The following is an 18,719-nucleotide window of genomic DNA, read 5'->3' on the forward strand; positions in this document are numbered from 1 at the left end:
TCAGGAAGCAAACCGAGAGGACAGAGGCACCTGGAGAGTCCCCCGAGCTGCAGAACTGAACAGAGGCCTTGTCTGCCACGGTCCTCCCCTGCCGCCGTCCGCCTCGTGGCTCCTGACTCTGGGGAGCTGAGCTTCAGGGCTGGCTCCAGAGGTGGGCTCCCCATGCAGCTGCTCGCAGAAGCCCCCCCACGCCTAGTCTAAGGCTCAGCTTTTGTCATTGCGTGTTTCTGGGCAGCGGGAGAATGCGCACGTGCATGTCTGCCCTTCCTTGCCTCCCCCTTCACCTAAAGCATTTGCGAAGCTTGCAATCTGGCTCGAAACCTACTTACTTTGTACTTGTACTTGAGTCTCGAGAAACTCCCAGGCATCGCAGAGGTGAAAGACTGAAGAAATAAGGTGTTAAAAGCCAGAAAGGCCATACTTCCCTCTTGGGCGAGAGCTGGCTTTGAAGGCAGAAAGAAGGCAGAAGGTCTAAAAACCGAGAACCACCAAGGACACTTAGCACATAGCCTTTTTCACTTGTGGTACTTCTCTCTATTAGCCGGTCGCCAGTACTGAAAAGGGAAAGGTGGGGAAACCCAAAGCTCCTTTTCCTTTCAGTCCTTCGTTACTTGGTATTAAGCCCAAGACAGAGTGCTGGAAGAATGTGTGCCTCTAGAGAAGTGAAATGAAAACAGTGGAATTAGTTCTGTGCAGCATTTCTCTCGTTCTGGGGAGAATAAAATACATAGGCACATACAAGCCCCAAAATAGGAATGGTCCGATTTTGGTAATTCGTCTATGAGTTAAATGTTCTTAAACTAGGGTCGCCTGGGTGGTACGGTCGGTTAAGGTCCGACACTCGGTCTTGGCTCAGGTCATGATCTCAACACGTCCGTCAGCATGAAGTCTGCTTAAGACCCTCTCTCCTTCTTCCTCTGCTCACCTCCCCCCAACATATGCTCTCAATCTCTCTCTCTCTCAAATAAATAAACACATCCTTAAAAAAATGTTCTTAGGTTTGCATGTAAATTGGCATTGCACGATATAAAAATGAATGGTATCATTCATGCTAATCATTTAGAATTTTAATTTTTCTTTATTTAGACATGAAATGGGAAATAAAAACCCCCATGACAAGTCAAAAGAAAAACCGTGGATGAAGGAAAAAGCTTCATATTTGATACCTTTAATGGCACTGATTTTTTTAATAAGGGCCCCACCTTCTCGCTTCACACTGGGCCACACAAATTCCGTAGCTCATCCTGGAGGACCTGTTGGATTGGTTGGCCTCCTGAAGAGCAAGGGTAAGTACTAAATAACTCTTTGGGCTCTGGCGTTGGGTCCAATTAGGGGACTGCAGCTGGAACGCTTTTCTATGCAACATTGTTCACTATTTGGCCACACAGTACCCTTGGAGAAATTGACTTTCCTAGAGCAAAAATCATTCCTCCTAAGCTTGTGAGTATGTATAAGCCTACAGAAAAGGTGTTTAGTGAGTGGGGTGTGTACACATCAGTGCAGCCACGTGAGCCAAGAGACCAGTAGGACATTAATCAACGAGAAGTTGAGTGACAGCAACTGGAGGTTTCATCGTTATTCCCCTCCTGCCCCTACTCATCCCACTGCACCAGAAGCCAAGTTTAATGTATCTCTCTCTCTCTCTCTCTCAAAGAGATACATAAAACCTTAAAAAAAAAAAAAAAAAAGCCAGCCATGTGAAAACCTCTTCACCCTCTTCACCTTAATTCATTCCTTAATCCATTCCATGCAGACAACGGCACTAAACTTAGAGACCACATGGTGAGGATGGAAGGAGTCGGGGTTTCTAATGCACTGCTTGGAAGGAGCGGTGATGAAGTGTAAATGACTTCATTCACATAGAAGTCTCTTTTTTTTTCTTTTTAAAAATTTTATTTACTTGACAGAGAGAGTGTGAGCACAAACAGGGGGAGCAGCAGAGGGAGAGGGAGAAGCAGACTCCCCGCTGAGCAGGGAGCCCGATATGTGGGGCTTGATCCCAGGACCCCGAGATCATGACCCGAGCTGAAGGCAGATGCATAACCGACTGAGCCACCCAGGCACTCCTGCACAGAAGTCTTAGAACAGAGCCTGGCATGTGAGCAGTGGTCTCCAAGATGATGATTGCTTGGAGCAGACCTAACTGTGCAGCTACTGTATTTTAAAATTTATTTTTGTTAGTAATAATCATGCTTTATGAAATCTTCCTTCCCTCCCCCACCCAGGGTGATTTATAAAGCTTTCTGCAGCATGGAACATGGTTTTCATTCTCTGGTTTGTTCCCCAGAACACAGGTCTGAGTTTATGATAGAGACTAATGGCAAAGTTGAATTAGAAATGCTGATACTCAAGTTATAGTAGACTTTGGAGGGAGAAATCTATCCCCTCGAGTAGAGCTATGGAGGAGCCGATGCATTTGAGCCCACACTGTCAAGCTGTTACAGTGCAGACAGAACATAAGGAGGTCAAAGAAAGAAAGAAAATGTGGGAAGGTGCTCAGAGCAAATGCATAAGAATGGGACCAAAGGGCACCACGCAAGTGGAAGCTCGCGTGGGAGCTCAAGGTTTTGCCCTTGGTCTGCACCGTGGCTGTGCTGATACCAATGCACAGGTTGGTGCCCAGGTACTTCTGGCACTAAGAAAGTGAACAAAGCCAGGGGCACCACGCATGGGACTTGGAGCTCTGCACACCCCGGGCTTAAGTTCTGGCTCTGTCAACCTGCAGAAGTGGGTCATCGGGGAAGCTTCCTCCCCACACAGAGCCCCTGTTCGTTTCAGCTGTAAAACTGGGATTGTAACATCTCTCTCTCCAGGCTGTGTTGAGCATCAAGGAACACAATAGGAATGAAGGTCCTAGCACAATACCTGGCATGTACTAAGTTCTCGAAGAATGTTAAGCAAATTGGAATTTGTATTTTATATTCTGGAAGGAAAAGAATTCTATTGAGAAGAAAATTGCTCTTCTTAAGTTTTGCCTATAGCAGTAATGCTGTGTGTTGGGGGTGGAAGGTTGGGGGAAGGAATAGACAAAAAGCCCCAAATAGTTTCATCTCCAGCTTTTGAATCCTCAGAGGGAACTCTGATTTGGCTCCTTTCAACCCTCTGAGGACTGAACGCTTGCGCATACAGAGAGAGCCAAGGATGCCCGGCCTCTTCCATTATAGACTCTGATTGATCATTCATCGCAGCAGCAAACATCTGCTCGGTGAGCTCTTTGAGGGCATGACAGAAAGACATCTCTTTTGAATTGGGCAGAATTTGCAGCCACTCAGATCTCCATGGGAAATGACTACAAGGTGGTCAAGTGTGACAGCAGGGGGCTGGCCGCCCATCCCCTGCTGGGCTGGGACCCTAGTAGGGACAATGGCTTTAGGCCCTGTCCATGGATCTCCTTCCAGAACTCACTCCCTGCCTGAGGACCTCAGCCTGTTATAGAACCCTGTAGCCCCCTTGCTAACAAAATGATGTTAGGACTGAATTGTGTACCCCCCCCTCCGAATTCAAACGAAGCCCCGACCCCACCTCAGAATGGGACTGTATTTGGAGATCAGGACCTTAAAGAGGTAACTAAGTTATAATGAGGTCCTTAGGTTGGGCTCTAATCCAATCTGAAGTTGTGTCCTTGTAAGAGGACATTAGAACACAGACACGCAGGGAAGACCGTAAAAACACAGGGAGAAGACGGTTATCTGCAAGCCAAAGGAGGAGCCTTCAGAAGGAATCAACCCTGATGAGACCTTGATCTCAGACTTTCAGACTCCAGAGCTGTGAGCAAATAAAATTCTGTTGTTTAAGCTCCCCGTCAATGGCAGGTACTTTGCTGCTGTAGACAGATCTCGAACATGAGATCGCCTTCTCCACGCCATGCAAGAGGTCATGTGTAAAACACATGTGTGAGATTGTTGCAAGAGTTGTGTCACAAAGAGCTACCCTTGTGCTCTTGCCTCCTGCCTTCTGCCATGCTACTCCCTTCCCTGCACTAGTTAATCCTCCTGTGCAAATAGAAGTGACTCGACACCATTCCCGTTGCTCTGATGAGGAGACTGAGGCACCAAAGGAGACTAGGTGTGCCCACAGTTTCACAACAAAGAAAAGGCAGAGCTGTGTTTTGAACGGAGGCCTGTCCTACACCAAGCCCAAGCCTCTGGTCCTGCAGCTTCTGGAGGATGGGAGATGGGGACAGAAAGAAAGCTTCGACAGGTGCTTCCCTGCTCCATTGTTGCCAGCCACTGGGGTCCACTGCCTTGATGCCTCCTTGGTTCTGTGACCCTCTGGGGCATCTGCACTTATCTCAGAGAAAGTTGGATGATTTTTAATGTTGTTTTAATTCACTAATTTGTTCAATTGAATGTCTGAGTGTGTGCACGAGGGTGCACGAACCCACCCAGGCATGCGTATGTGTGTGAGGCGGCAAGTTTCAGGGGTGACAAAGGAAAGCTCTGCCATTAAGTCAGGTAAAACCCTAAGGAGGCAAACGACAAAATCTGGGACTCCGTGCCCCAATGGGGATAGAAGGGCCCTCCGCCCCGATGACACCGTGGGGCTGTCCATTACAGGAACACGTCACTTCCGGGAGCACTGACTTCCGACCTCGCCTGTTAACTTCACTCCTTCCAAGCAGACGGGAACTTCTTAGAGGGAAAGGACTGGAAGCCTCGTCCTTTAGCGGCCCACAACCCTGAACACCAGAAGAACCATCTGATTCTTGAGCAAACGCTGCCATTGTTTGAGACAAGGGGTATGTGGTCCGTGGAAAATGTGCAGGTTAAAGATTTTTTTGTGGGAGTGGAGCGGCATCTCAGGGCAACAGGGCCATTTATGGGCTTAGCAAACATGTGCAACCCCAGTGCTCCGTGGAGACGTGCCCCGGGTCCTAGAGGACCAGGCTTAGTGTAGGAACACACTGCTGATCTCACACCGCTCCTCTGGGCTGATTGATGCTGTGAGCCCCTTTCATCCACCATGGCCCACCCGGGCCCTGCCATTCGTCAGCTCACTGCCAGAGGTGACTTGGTCCTGAGAGCACCCCCACCCTCTCCCACACTCACGCATGAGGGCTGAGGCACCCTGAAACCCATTTGCTGCCACCCAGTGAGGGCAGAACATCAGGGAAGGTGTCTACTGAGGAATGCGCAAAGCCCCCAGGATAATTCAAAGCCGGGAATGTTCTGCTCCACTTGCAAAAGTCTGAGAACATTTGTCAGGGAGAGCTCTTTGAACTGAGTCTTGAGGGGTGCGTAAAAGTTTACCTGGGGGCCTTGGTGAGACAGGGCCATTTAAACAAAGGGTGTGATGAATGACCCCGGGTGGCTGGCGCAGGGCAGGTGGGGGACAGAGGACTAGGGACAGGCAAAGGCAGAAAGCAGCAAGCCTTGTGAGCTTTGTCAAAGGGGTTGTATGTTTTCCTGAAGGCACTTTGAAAGATAAAAACAAAACACAGAGACGAGTATGGTTTAGAAAGATGTCTCTGGCTGTCAAAGGGCAGAGAGACAGTAGGGAATTTAAGCATGAAGCTGAAATTAGTGTGAGTCTTCACCGCGGCCATGTGTAAGAACCAAGCGTGGGGCTTTCCTTTCTTTCTTTTTTTTTTTTTTTTTCTGTTTTGAATGAAATAGAATTTTTTTAAAAAAAGATTTTATTTATTTATTTGACAGACAGAGATCACAAGTAGGCAGAGAGGCAGCCAGAGAGAGAGGAGGAAGCATGATCCCTGCTGAGCGGACAGCCCAATGCGGGACTTTATCCCAGGACCCTGAGATCATGACCTGAGCTGAAGGCAGAGATTTTAACCTACTGAGCCACCCAGGCGCCCTGAATGAAATCGAATTTTAGCTTCAGGATTTCCTGGGGGGTATCATTGCACAACTAATCCCTCCAAAAATACCAGACATTCCAGGGTTGGACATAACTACAGGTCAGTGGGAGGCTCCCCATGCCATTCCACTCCACCTGATACAATCTCAAGGTCACTGGTTAAAGGTCCCTATTCTCCTTGTTGACCCCCCTTCACCCCACCTTCCGCATCCTACCCCTCCAGTCCTATTGTCCTACCTCCAACCACACCATCCCTTACCTGAAATACCCGTGTTCTGCAAAACAGCCCTTTACCTGGTCTCCCTCCTGCTGTGCCGGCCCAACCTGCCTTCCACTCTGCTCTGGAAAACAGGGAATATCTATAAGAACCTGAGCGTAGGCAGAAGCAGGACTCTTCTTGTTTGGTTTCCTACTGTGTCCCCGGTGGTAAGAATTGTGCCTGGCAGAGAGTAGATGCTCAGTAAATATTCCCTGTGTGAATTAACAAATTATCAAATTAAAGCAACCAAATAAGGCCATTTCCGTATTATGCTTAACTAGTTGGCAGTTCAGGTACCTGACATCCATGCAGGGTAAACCATGAAAACTTTTTTAAAGATTTTTTTTTTTTTAATTCATTTGACGGACAGAAATCACAAGCAGGCAGAGAGGCAGGCAGAGAGAGGGGAGGAAGCAGGCTCCCTGCTGAGCAGAGAGCCCGATGCGGGGCTCGATCCCAGGACCCTGGGACATGACCTGAGCCGAGGGCAGAGGCTTAAAGACTGAGCCACCCAGGTCCCCCCATGAAAACTTTCTTACAGATTTATGAGGGCAAACAAAACCTATAATCTCAATAAAATGCCTGATTTGAATTGACCTCCCAGGCCCTAAAGAGGAAGTACTACCTTCACAACAGCGTGTGGCAAACAGGAAACCAGGTTAAGATTTCAACCGCTGGACTGTGGGGCTGATGTTCACGCTAAGTGACCCCAAGTGTCCTGTCCAAGAAAGCAGAGAGTCTGCAAGGATTCTAAACCGTGCAACGGTAAATAAACATCTTGGCAATAGCAAGCCTTTACTGAATCGTTAATACACACCACGTAGTGCACAGAAAGACTCTGTATATTTAAAGGAAAGAATCAGTACCTACTATGGCATTGAATCCTGAAGTATTAAAAGGTAGTTACTATGTCTCCATTTTACAAGTGAGAACAGGAGGCTCGGGCAGGAGACATGAGCTGCTCAAGCATTGGTAAGGGCAGAGCGGGGGTATGACTCCATGGCGGCGTGACTCTGGCCCTGGCCCGGCCAGCCTCCCCTGCTCCCGTCAGGCCATGCGCACGTTGCTTCCGCCTTGAGGCCTTGGGCGGCCTTGGCTGATGCCCCAGTTCCCTACCCTGTCAAGGGGAGGCTGCTAAATCCCTCTGAGGGTAAAAGCAAAACCTCCCAGTGGACAAGGGATTTTCCTCTCTTGAAGGAGACACAAGTCTTTGTGAGCAATGTAGCCTTTCTAGAAAAGTCTAAATAGAGAGTTGGGGCTGGGGTCGGAGGGAGCCCTTCTGAAGCCATTCCCCCCAGGGTTCCTCCCGACTGTTGGAGGGCTGTTCGTGTTGGGCGATTTGGATTCGGTTTGCCGTGAGTCTGGAGCTGTCAGATAGACTTGTGGGGCCGTGTGCGTCCCAGGATTCCTTCCTATGGCATCCCACAGTCACACATCGCTTTGTGATTCTCTCTTTCCTCTGCCTTCCCTGCTGAAACCTGAGTTATTTAAAGGAAGAAACAATTCTATCTGCGTCCAATGCAGAGATGACACAGCACGGCAGTTAAAAGCCTGCATTCTGGTGCGAGACGGTCATGTCTGAGGTCCACCTTCTCTGTTTCCAAGCTGTGTGACCTCAGGCGTGTTACTTAACTTCTCTGTGCCTTTATTGCTTCATCTGTAAAGAGGGATGTGATAATCACTTCCTACACAGTGTTTTCCCGAGAATTAAATGGGTTACATGAAAAGTTTTAGAAAAATGTCCGGCACAGAGGCGAACAGTAAATGTTAGCTACTATTCATCCCTGACTCTGGGAGCTCCTAAGCCCCTGGGTCAAGCCTCATGGGTCTCCCTGTGTCTTGATTTTTTTCAGTCACTGGAGCCAACACATCCCATTCTTTTTTTTTTTTTTTTAAGATTTTACTTATTTATTTGACAGAGAGCACAGGGAAGCAGAGAGGTAGACAGAGGGAGAAGGAGAAGCTGACTCTCTGCTGAGCAAGGAGCCTGATGTGGGACTCGATCGCAGGACACTGAGATCGTGACCTGAGCCGAAGCAGACGCTTCACTGAGCCATGCAGGTGCCCTGACACATCACCAGACTGAGTTTGTACCGCAGTTTACTCAGCCCGATCATCTGAAGCAGACGCTGGATGGAAGTGGGCAGCAGCAGATACAAGGTTCTCTGGGTTCTCCTTGGGATAGGACTGGAGAGCTGAGCCCATCTGTGGCTTCCATTTGTGGGAGCCAGAGGAGGAGTGCTGTGTCTGGGGTGGCCACCCCGGGGTCTTTGCCTTTTACACCACTCCCCCACCTCACCAGAAGCCCGTCTCACTCCCACCGTCCCTGCAGGAGGAAAACAGCAAATGTCCGGCCCCGCATGTCTTCAGACATCCTGCCCCTCTCCTTGAACCCAGGAGAGGCGGCTGGTTGATAGACCCTCGGTGAAATACACAGTGAACTTGACGTCTACTTCTGCTATGTGCACGGTGTCATCTTAGGATGATTTCTCCAGCTTATAAACCACCCTGAATTATCAGACTTTTTGACCCTGCTGAATCCATCCACTCTACCCAGTTAGTTCTGTAATTTTGGTAGCCGCCAGCCTGCACGGAGGCTAACTATGCATTGCTTGGGATGTTTGGACTTGTCCTTGCCTCTAGCTAGTAACTTTTGAGCCCCAGGGAGACTTCTCCAAAGTCACACTGGGGGGGCAACTCTGATCAGAAATAAGGCTAGAGGCTTGTGTTCAGGAAGCAGTGGGAGATACAGCTGGGAAGCTGGGTTCCCGCCACAGGGCTGCACTGGAAGAGAAACTGCTGGAAACAACATGGGGTTTCCTGGAAAAGGCACCCAGAGGAGGATCCCCACAGTAATTCCCCCAAGCTTTCAGACCAGAGCTCTGTAGAAGCGGACAATGCCCTAGTCCACTCTGGCTTCCTTCGGATTGGCCCTGAACAGGTCTTCCCAAGAACCTTGCAGCCCCCCACATCGTCAAAGCAGCCGGGAAGATTTGAGTTCTTGACAGCTCTATCCCCCTCACAAGATAATAAGGTAGGTCACATTTCAGATTTAACCCGCTTGACATTTTAATGTTCCTCTAATGTGCTTTTTGATGTGTGCAGATGAGGCGCGGGTTGCTATTTATATAGTCCCCGCAAGCCACTCGAGCAGTATCAACTCCTCCATTCACTTGGGTGTCTTTAAGACTGTCAGAACTTCAAGTTTTCAGCTTCCCAATAGTTTCTTCTTCCCGAAGTTTTAAAGAAGAACAAGAGAAGGGGCACCTGGGTGGCTCAGTTGGTGAAGCGTCTGCCTTGGGCTCAGGTCATGATCTCAGGGTCCTGGGATGGAGCCCTGCATCGGGGGCCCCTGCTCAGCGGGGAGTCTGCCTCTCCCTCTCTGCCTTTCTGCCCGCCTGTGCTCTCTCTCAAATAAATAAATAAATAAGATCTTAAAAAAAAAAAAAGAAAGAAGAAGAGCAAGAGAATGATGACATCCTGATTTCTTCGCAGTGGCAAGAGGACAGTGTAGTTTTAATATAATTAAAGCTCCTGGATTTGGAGAGGGAAGGCCTGGTGCTTAATGTTTCCCCTTTAGAGTTAGATGGGGAGTAAGTGAAGTTACAGGTGTAATGTTCTAACATAAAGGCTGGCCCAGGGGTCAAGCTCAGAAGTGATAGTTATTACCTTTGTTAGCGAACATCGTTGTCACCGTCATCTTCATCATCTTTATCACACCTGTCAGCCCCATCACCATCACCATCATTATCAACATTGTCATTATCAGCATCACCCCCACCGTCATTTTCAATGTCACCACCACCACCATCATCATTTTATCATCATTATCATTGTCATTTTTCTGACTCTTCTACTTACTTGGTCTTGGGCAAATCACTTCTCTCTGTGGATCTCATTTTTCTTTTTGTAAAACTGGATAAGAGTTACTATCTCTTAGGGCCATTGGGAGGAGAAAGTGGAGCAGCATCAGTCCCCAGGAAGATTCGGGGCCCCTCAGTGCTCCTAGTAATGCCTCAGCTTGCACTTCTAAAACAAAGCACATGACTTGTCTGCTTCTTTGCCTGATCTTATCTCTCGTCTTTGCTTCTACCAATTCCCCCAAGCCACAGAGTCTGAGACTTTCTGTTCTCCAGAGTCCTGTGCTCGCCTGGTAAAACCCTGATTGAGACTCGAGGAGCTTGTCAAATGGGAATCCAAGTCCCAGCACAAGCTCACTATCAGCCTTGAACAATTTCCCTCAGCTCAAAGTAAGACAATTGCACCAGACGGAAGTTCTCAAAGTGGTCCAGAGACCATCAGTATGAGCAATTTCTAGGGTACTTGTTAGGAATGTGTATACCTAAACCCCACCTTCCACTCATTATATCACTCTTGTGGGACTCTGGGACCTGCGTTTTAGCAAGCTCTCCAGGGGTTCCTCATGTGCCCTAGGGTCTGATGGAATAATCTCTCAGGGCTTCCTTTCAGTTCTCATGGCCTCTGGGGGGAGGGTCACTGGCTGGTCAGGGAATACATTTCTCAGTGTTATTGCTTTACCCCCAAAGGGTGTCCTTAGGGCGTAAGCAAGCTGCAAAAAAACAGCCTATGGAGTCTGCATGTTCCTTAGAGACCCCAAGCAATCTTAGAGATTGCTTAGAGATCGCTGTCCATTCCATCAGGCAAGGATTGTAATTAAGGCAAGGTTCAATTTTTTTCAATCCTTTGAATAAACATGGAGGCATAATTAAGGAGAATATAAATGCCAGTTCCACTGTGATTAGATGCATGCATTTTTAGCTAGTGGTAAAACTTTGTCCTACAGTCCTACATGGTCCATGAGACAAAGACTAAAATAGTGGTGATGGGTTGCCTGTATGGCTCAGTTCGTTGAGCATCTGACTCTTGATTTCAGCTCAGGTCCTGATCTCAGGGTTCTGGGATCAAGCCCCAAGTTGGGCTCCGCCCTCGGCAGGGAGCCTGCTTGAAGATCCTCTCCCTCTGCCCCTCCCCCCACTTGTGTGCGTATGCACTCCCTCTGTTATTTTTATATCTCTAAAATAAAATAAACAAATCTTTAAAATATTAGTGGAGAGAAAAATGAATAAATAAAGGGAGGGAGAATGGGAGAAGATACTGGAATAGCAGAGTAAGCTCACTTATTGCCTTGTAAATATTAACTGAAAATAAAAGGCTATGTCAGGGAGAGAACAGAGGGGAAGAGGAGGTTACTAGTAAATTTCAGTTCAGTTCATAAGAGGGATCCAGGAGCAGATGACCAAAAGAGAGAGATTGGGGAGGAGAGAGGAAAGAAAGAAAGAACAAAAGGAAGGAAGGAAAGAGAAAGAAAGAAGGAACCAGGGAATTACATAAATATATAAAGGTAACTATTATAGCAAAAATTCAAAACACAGTTTCCTAAATACCAAGATGTATACTTGAGAGAGAAAGAGAATGCTAGGGAGACAAATAAAATAAACTGAAAGGAAATATATATAAATAACACACACACATATGTAACTCTATAAATTATAAAATAATGTGACAAAACTAGAAAAAAGATGTCAGTCACATCAATAAATACAAGTGAGCTCAACTCATTCATTAAAAGAAAAAGATTTTCCATGGGTTTGGTAATAAAGTCAACTCCAATACCATACTGTTTACAAGAGATGAAACTAAACAAAATAAATAAATTTAAAAGGTAAAGAAAAAAAAGACAAACACAAATGCAAACAAAAAATCAAGCAAGGGGCTATAAAAATAAAGCAAAGAACTAGAAATACCTCAAATGCCCATCAGGCAGAGGCTGCCTAGAGAAACCAGGGGACAGCCACCAGTGGGGCCCAGTGCATGACCAGCCCTCTATTCATACCCAGGGAGACCCTCGAGGATGTAATGTTTGGTGAAAAGTGTAAGGTAGGCAAAGTGGGAATCGTATGCCACCAATGATGTAAGAAACAAAGGATACAAACACACACACATACACACACACAGAAGGTAAGGAAAAAAGATACAAAATAAATGCAAATGAAAATAAAGCTATATATATATACCCATACATATGTATACACACATATATATCCATATATAGGTATATGTGTATGTGTGTGTGTGTGTGTATATATATATATATATATATATATATATTTATTATGTGTGCATGTTTATATTTAGAAAAATCATGGAAAGGTAAATCATAATTTTAAAATGTTTCCCTGTGAGAGAAGAGAGTGCACCAGGTAGAGGGACAGGAATAGAACCTAAAATTTTTTGCCTGTATCTTTTTTTGTAGGCTTAGGAAACATGTACATGTTCTATATTATGAAAGTGACAACATTACATTTAAAATAAATTCCTAAACCCCAGAGTCAAATGAAACAAATCAGCCTGAACAGCGTGTCCTGTTGGTGGCATAATCGCTGAGAGGGGAACCATTCCAAGTGACTTAAAAAGACTAATGTCACTTCTGTAGCAGTTGTCCCAACCACCGTCACATCTTGGGATCATGGATCTGATCAGGAGACACTATCAGACAACCGGGGCGTTCGGTGACTCCTTCCCAGGGCCTCCCTTCAAAGCACACAGCAGGTGAGCGGTAAGGGGGCTCTGTAGGCTGTCACTGGCCCAGCTCTGGGGACAGAAGCCACCTGCACATCGATGGTGCTGGCACGGACAGGGTGAATATAATTTATCTGTCAAATGAACAAATGAATCCATAAGTAAATTCATTAATAAATGGGAGGTTTTTGTTTTTGTTTTTAACTTTTGGACTGTGGGTCTTTTCAAACCCAAATCCCAGAGCAAATTTGTGCTGCAAAGTCTATAAGACTTACTAAGTAATTAAAACAGAAGAGTTGAGGGTTTTCAAAGTCTGGGGAAAATTCGATCTTGGAGGAAAAAAAGAACAAACTTTCAAATGCCTCCTTTTTGAAGCCCCGCTCTCTGACACCTCATTAGTTCCCATTGATCCAGGATAATTCAGACACATTCCTACAGGGCAATTAATTAGAGAAGTCTCTGAGAGAGCGGGAGATGTGCTGGCCCACTCGTTGGCTAGCTTTGTATCGATCAGTTTATTTTTTCTGTGACTCTAAAACTAATTCTGATTAGTGAGATTAGAAAGGACTTCTCAGCAGAGGGAAGAGTTGAATTAGGTCTGGAGAATGAATTGAAGTTTGCCAGGTAATGGTGGACTCGAGGTGGGAGTTGAGCATTCAGGACAGAGGGCACAGCTTGTGCAAAGGCACTGGGGCTTGATGTGCACCATGAACATGCTGTAGGAACTTTGCTCCAGGAAGGGAGTTGAGGGGAGTGACTGGGCATTAGAGTTCAGTCACTTAGTCTGAACAAATTGGTCAGATCCATTCCCTTGAAAGGGAAGTGCCCATCCTACCCAACGGGGAGGGGGTGTTTGAAGAAAATTGTCATTTGTGCAGTATTTATTTGCCACTTCCACTGTGCAGTCCACTCTCTATAGCTTCTGATTTAGTCCTCATAGCCGTGTAAGAAACATATTGTCCCCTTTCTGCAAATAATCGAACTGAGCCTAGGAGGTCGCCAGAAAGGCTTCTGGCAGAGCTGGGATTGTCATTCAAGTTTGTCTGACTCTAAAACCCACACTCTGCCCACTCCACCCAACAAGCTACTGACAGATAGTAAGAAGGTCCCCAGAGGGTACAGGGTACAGGGTGCTACTCTGAGCTGTTAGGACAACACCCATGACTCCAGTCCTCACTCAGCCCTTACCACACAGATGGCTTTGGACAAGCTAATTCTGAGCCTCAGTTTCTTCATCTGTAAAATGGGGGAGCTCTATGAAATTAGCCTGGGAGCTCTCCAGTGATAAGTCACTGTCACATTGTTGCGAGGGCGAGAAGGTCCACGACCTTTTCCAAGACAGACCTCTCAGCATCTGAGGCTCACAGGACAAAGTAGGGAGCATCATCTCGCAAACCATCACACCATCCCCCCAACCCCCCGCCGCCCACAGCCCACGTTCTATCACAGGCTCTGGATGTGGGTAGACAAGGGGTTAAGAGGAATGCGGTTACAGCCGGCAGCTCCCTCCTACGAGCCCGGTGATTAATAATGATGAACAGACTTATCAGGGAGTATTAGGGCAAGATGATTAATGAATCAAAGAGGCACCCCAGTTTTAATGAGGCAATGTTTGCTTTCCCACCTCTGAATTCTGAAATCCAGCCCTGAGGAGTCTGTCCAAACTGAGAATGGAGCGACCCCCACCCCAGCCCCCCCAAAACAGCCCCTCTCATCATTGCCAACCTCCTTGGGGAGAAGGGCGGGGGAGAAGAGCTGAATGGGAACTGCTTTGGTGTTTTGCCTTTAGGGGAAACAGATTAAACAGCCAAAACCAACTCCCGCAGTAAGACTGCAAGTGGTCCCCAGTCTCTGAAGGCCAGAAGTGAGACAGGTGTCCTAGGATTCCTGACAGATTTGTTGTGGCGTCTTGTGACTGACAGATGGGGTGGCATAGGATGTCTGCTGGGGCCTGGGATCTTGGTGCTTTGCCTTTCTAAAGGAGATGTGGGCTCGGGAGCAGGCCCAGGGCAGAGTGACTGGGCCCTGGCATGGGGAGGAGAAGGGCCTCGGAGCTCCTGATGTCACCTGGAAGCCAAGGGACATGGCTGCCCAAATGGACACTATTTGGCGCACCATCTGAGTGCCGTGGGCCTGGGGTGGGTCACTTCACCTCTCTGGGCTTCCTTTGTGAAAAGGGACAAACCCCAAACTCCCTGGGCTAGGATTCAGTGAAGGTGTGTGTGAGAGGCCAGGGCACTGGAGGCGTTTGAACTATCTTTCCTTCTCTGGCACGGAAGGTGTGCAGACTGCAGCTAGACTGTGGACTCCAGGACCACTCCCCACTGGTGAGGCCATAGGCAACAGACTCAGCTGCTGCAAGCCTCAGTCGTTTCTGCTGTCCAGTGGGATGACAACCACTCCTCCTGCATCTCCGAGCTGCCAGGAATTCTGCCACAGAATACAACACACGGAGTATCACATGCGCTGGGCACACTGTCGGGGCACAGCGAGTGAGTTATCTTGAGACTAATTGAATGACAAAGAGCTGTTTTTGTCCCAAGAAAGCACCGACAATGACCAAGATCAAAACAAAAAACGGAACAGAACGTATCTGTCAAAGGCGCGCAGCGGGGCAGAGGCAGGCTTGTGGGGCCTTCTTCCAAGTCACGTGGAAGCATCGACAAAAACACAGTTACAAACTCGAAAAGATGTAAGGGAGTGGCTGCTGATTTAGAACAAAGGAAGAAGGTACAGCAGGTCCCATCCCGATAGCCCAGCTCACGCTGGTGTGAGCACGCCCCGTGCAGGTGTTCAAGACAGCCCTCACGTCTGCGGCTCCTCCAGTTTCCCACCGACAAGGTTCCAGTTGCCAGTTCCGGGGCTTGACAAACTGTGCTCTGAGGACGAGGATGTGTTCTGGAGTCTGAAGAAAAGTACCTTGGAAATTGGGTGCTCTCCTGTCCTGGTTCTTCTTCCACCCTGAGTGTTTCCATCCACCTCAGGGTCAGCAGAGCCCAGACCAGAGTCCATTTTGTTGCTTTTAAATTCCCTGCAGATGCCTCTGCTTTTTGGCACCTGCGTCCAAAGCAGAGAGCTCCCACTACCCACCCCTCCCTGAGCAAGTCCCTGAAGAAGATTTGGTGGCTTCACAATGACCTTACTTCTGCCACCTGGCGCTGCCCACCCTCGTTCCTCACCCCTGCTATGGCAACCCCGAGTCAAGGAGAAAGAGAGAAAACGCAACCCAGTTAGCCCGGGGGACGAAGAGGATTCACCCTCCCTGATCTGAAGGAGCTCTCTTCTTCTAGGGAAGCTGTGACCATCGCCCTGGCCAAGTCTATTTGCATCACTCCAGAAAATTCCCTCGTGCCCTGCTCCTCGCTTAACCACTGGCCTGATTTTCTTTCCCCCCCATGAGTTTGCATCGTCCAAAACGTCCTCTAAATGGAATCCTACAGTGTGGCACCTACTGCGGTCGGCAGCTGTGATGTGACGGAAGGCATCCGAGTCTTGCGTGCTAGTCCATGTATCAAGATCTTGTTCTTACTGCTGAGCAGTGTGTCTGTGGTGTGGACAGGCCTCCAGCCCACCTTCAGGAGTGGCAAAAACCTCCATTTACTTACAAGTCCCTTGTTTTCAGGGATTGGGTCCCTTAGACCTGAACAGGAAGCTGGTTTGAGAGGAGAAATCTACAAGAGGCTCAAGAAGTCACTTTCTCTCTCCTTTCATTCCCTGACTTCTTGTAAGAGCAGGGGAGAGGGGGCCCCCCAGGTGTTCCTCTGGAGAGCAGAGGATGGGGCCCGGGGTGAGCCACAAGGACACGACAGCCCGCTTTTTCGGGTGTCCAGGGGTCACAATGAGCTGTGTGCTGATTAACTCACAGCGTGTCTTCCTTCTCTCCCTTTCTGCCCCTGCCTGTGTGCACTCCTGTTCCTAACTAGTTCTTAAACTTGCCAGGGAGGGCGAGAAGGACAATCTTCCAATACACCACAGGGTATAACTATCAACTGGCCAACCCCACCATTAACTAACTAACTGCAGATTTTTACAAATCCTCGGGCGCTGGGGCATTGGAGTTGAGCTCCGATCTTGGGGTACTGCTGTGACAAGAGAACCCATAGCCTACAAACTGCAGCCACTAAAAATAGGCCACAGTCACCTGGTCTCACTTCTTGAAGTGCACGGCTTCTGTGCTGGATCAAAAAAAAAAAAAAAAAAAAAAACCCACTAAGTAATTAGCTTTAAAAGCCTCATTTTCGGCAGAAGTGTAGGTGGGTGGGCTGCCCGTAGGAGGGGCACCTGGAGGAGAGGAGCCGGTTGAAGTGACAACGTGGTAAAAGAAATGGAGCCGTGAAAGGAGGAGAGAGAGAAAGAAAAGGGAGGAGCTTTGGGAGTGGTGGAGGGGGAGGCATTAAAAATAGCGCCACTCTCAGAGGAAGTTAGGAGGAGGTGGGCAGCTCTTCTACTGGACAGACAGTGTGGAACGGTGCCAGAGGGCAAAGGGCATGTTGGAGACATGGTGGCAAAAGGTAGCTATGGGGCTATGGGCTCAACACCCTCTCTTCTTGTAAATGGTATTCCCATCCACCCTGTTGCCCAGGCTACAAGGCCAAGGTCAACCTTACTGTCCCCTCCCTCCCTCCCTCCATTGCTCATGAGTCCTCTCCCTTCTACCTCCTCCACATCTGTCCTATTCACGCCACCACTCCAACCCTGGCCAGCAGCGAGCCCGTCATCTCCCAGTGGATGCTTTGGCAGCCTCCAGGCCCCCCAGCCTCTGGTTTTGCCCCTTCTGCCATCCATTGCTTCCATTCCCCTGACAGATCTGCGTCTGCCACTTCCCTGTTGAAGAAAAGCTGAGAGTCTCCCAAACTCCCATCGAACCAGAATTCCACAGGGAGACATTTTCAAAGGTAGACCCATGTCCCTGGTCCAGTCTTACCTCCCAACAATTCCAACTATACGCTCTGATCCCAGGTTGCACACTGTGTGGGCTATGAATTGAATCTGGTCCTTGGGCATGTTCTTTTTGGTCTGTGGACATTTCGAACATCTGAACATGTCACACACAAATCTAGAGGGTTTTTGGCTTTTCTTGAGAAGTTGGAAGACCCAGTAACACCTGAGCCCATGGTCCAACATGGTGCCGTTCTTCGGGGGGCCCCAGTCCCCGTCATTCTTTAATGTCCTTTTTTTTTTTTTTTTAAGGTTTTATTTATTTTGACAGAGGGAGACATAGTGAGAGAGGGAACATAAACAGGGGGAGTGGGAGAAGCAGACTTCCCACTGAGCAGGGAGCCCCATCCAGGGCTTGAACCCAAGAACCTGGGATCATGACCTGAGCCAAAGACAGATGCTTAACGACTGAGCCACGTGGGAGCCCCCATTGTTTAATGTCCTATGCTATTACTGGCTTCACTTGTTTTCACTACCTTTTGGCTCTGTTGACAACAGACATTGATGCCCCGACTCAGTACTAACTGTGACAGAGCACTGCAGTGGCAATCTGATGTCAGGCTGACTAGCCCTGGGGGTACAAAACATGGTTTCTGTCCTAGTGAACTCCTGCCCTGTGACAGCTACGCCATGAGGGGCTGGGACATGGAGATGAGGAAAACCGTGCCTGCCCTTGCTGGTTCCAACCAGGCACTCCAAAACTCTGGTGTATTTGTTCAAGCTGTTCCCTCTGCCTAGGATGCCTTTCTCTGCCTTTTCCCCTGGGTAAAGTGGCCTTCCTGACATCTTCTGTTAGGATCGATGCATTCCAGGCCCCGTGGCCATCTCCACAGACTCCTGCCATTCTCCTTGGTCCCACCCAAGGCCTCATCTCCGCCTTATATTTTAGTCTATTCTGAATTTGCCAAGTTGAGGGTCTATGTCATCTCCATTACTCCCTCCACTCAAATTTCACCCATGTCCAAGATTTATTTCTTGTGCATCATAGGTGTTCAATGAAGTCTGTAAGAAGAACAATTCAAATTCAACTAGAATTTTAAAATAAATGTCTAACAAGCCAGAAAAAAAGAATATGAACCCCCAATTTCATGTCCTTTTACTGAGAACATGCATTACAGAGATATCATAGGATTAAAAATACAGCAAAATCTTTTTGATTTGAAATAGT

Source organism: Lutra lutra, chromosome 5, assembly GCF_902655055.1.
Source record: "Lutra lutra chromosome 5, mLutLut1.2, whole genome shotgun sequence".
NCBI lineage: Eukaryota > Metazoa > Chordata > Mammalia > Carnivora > Mustelidae > Lutra > Lutra lutra.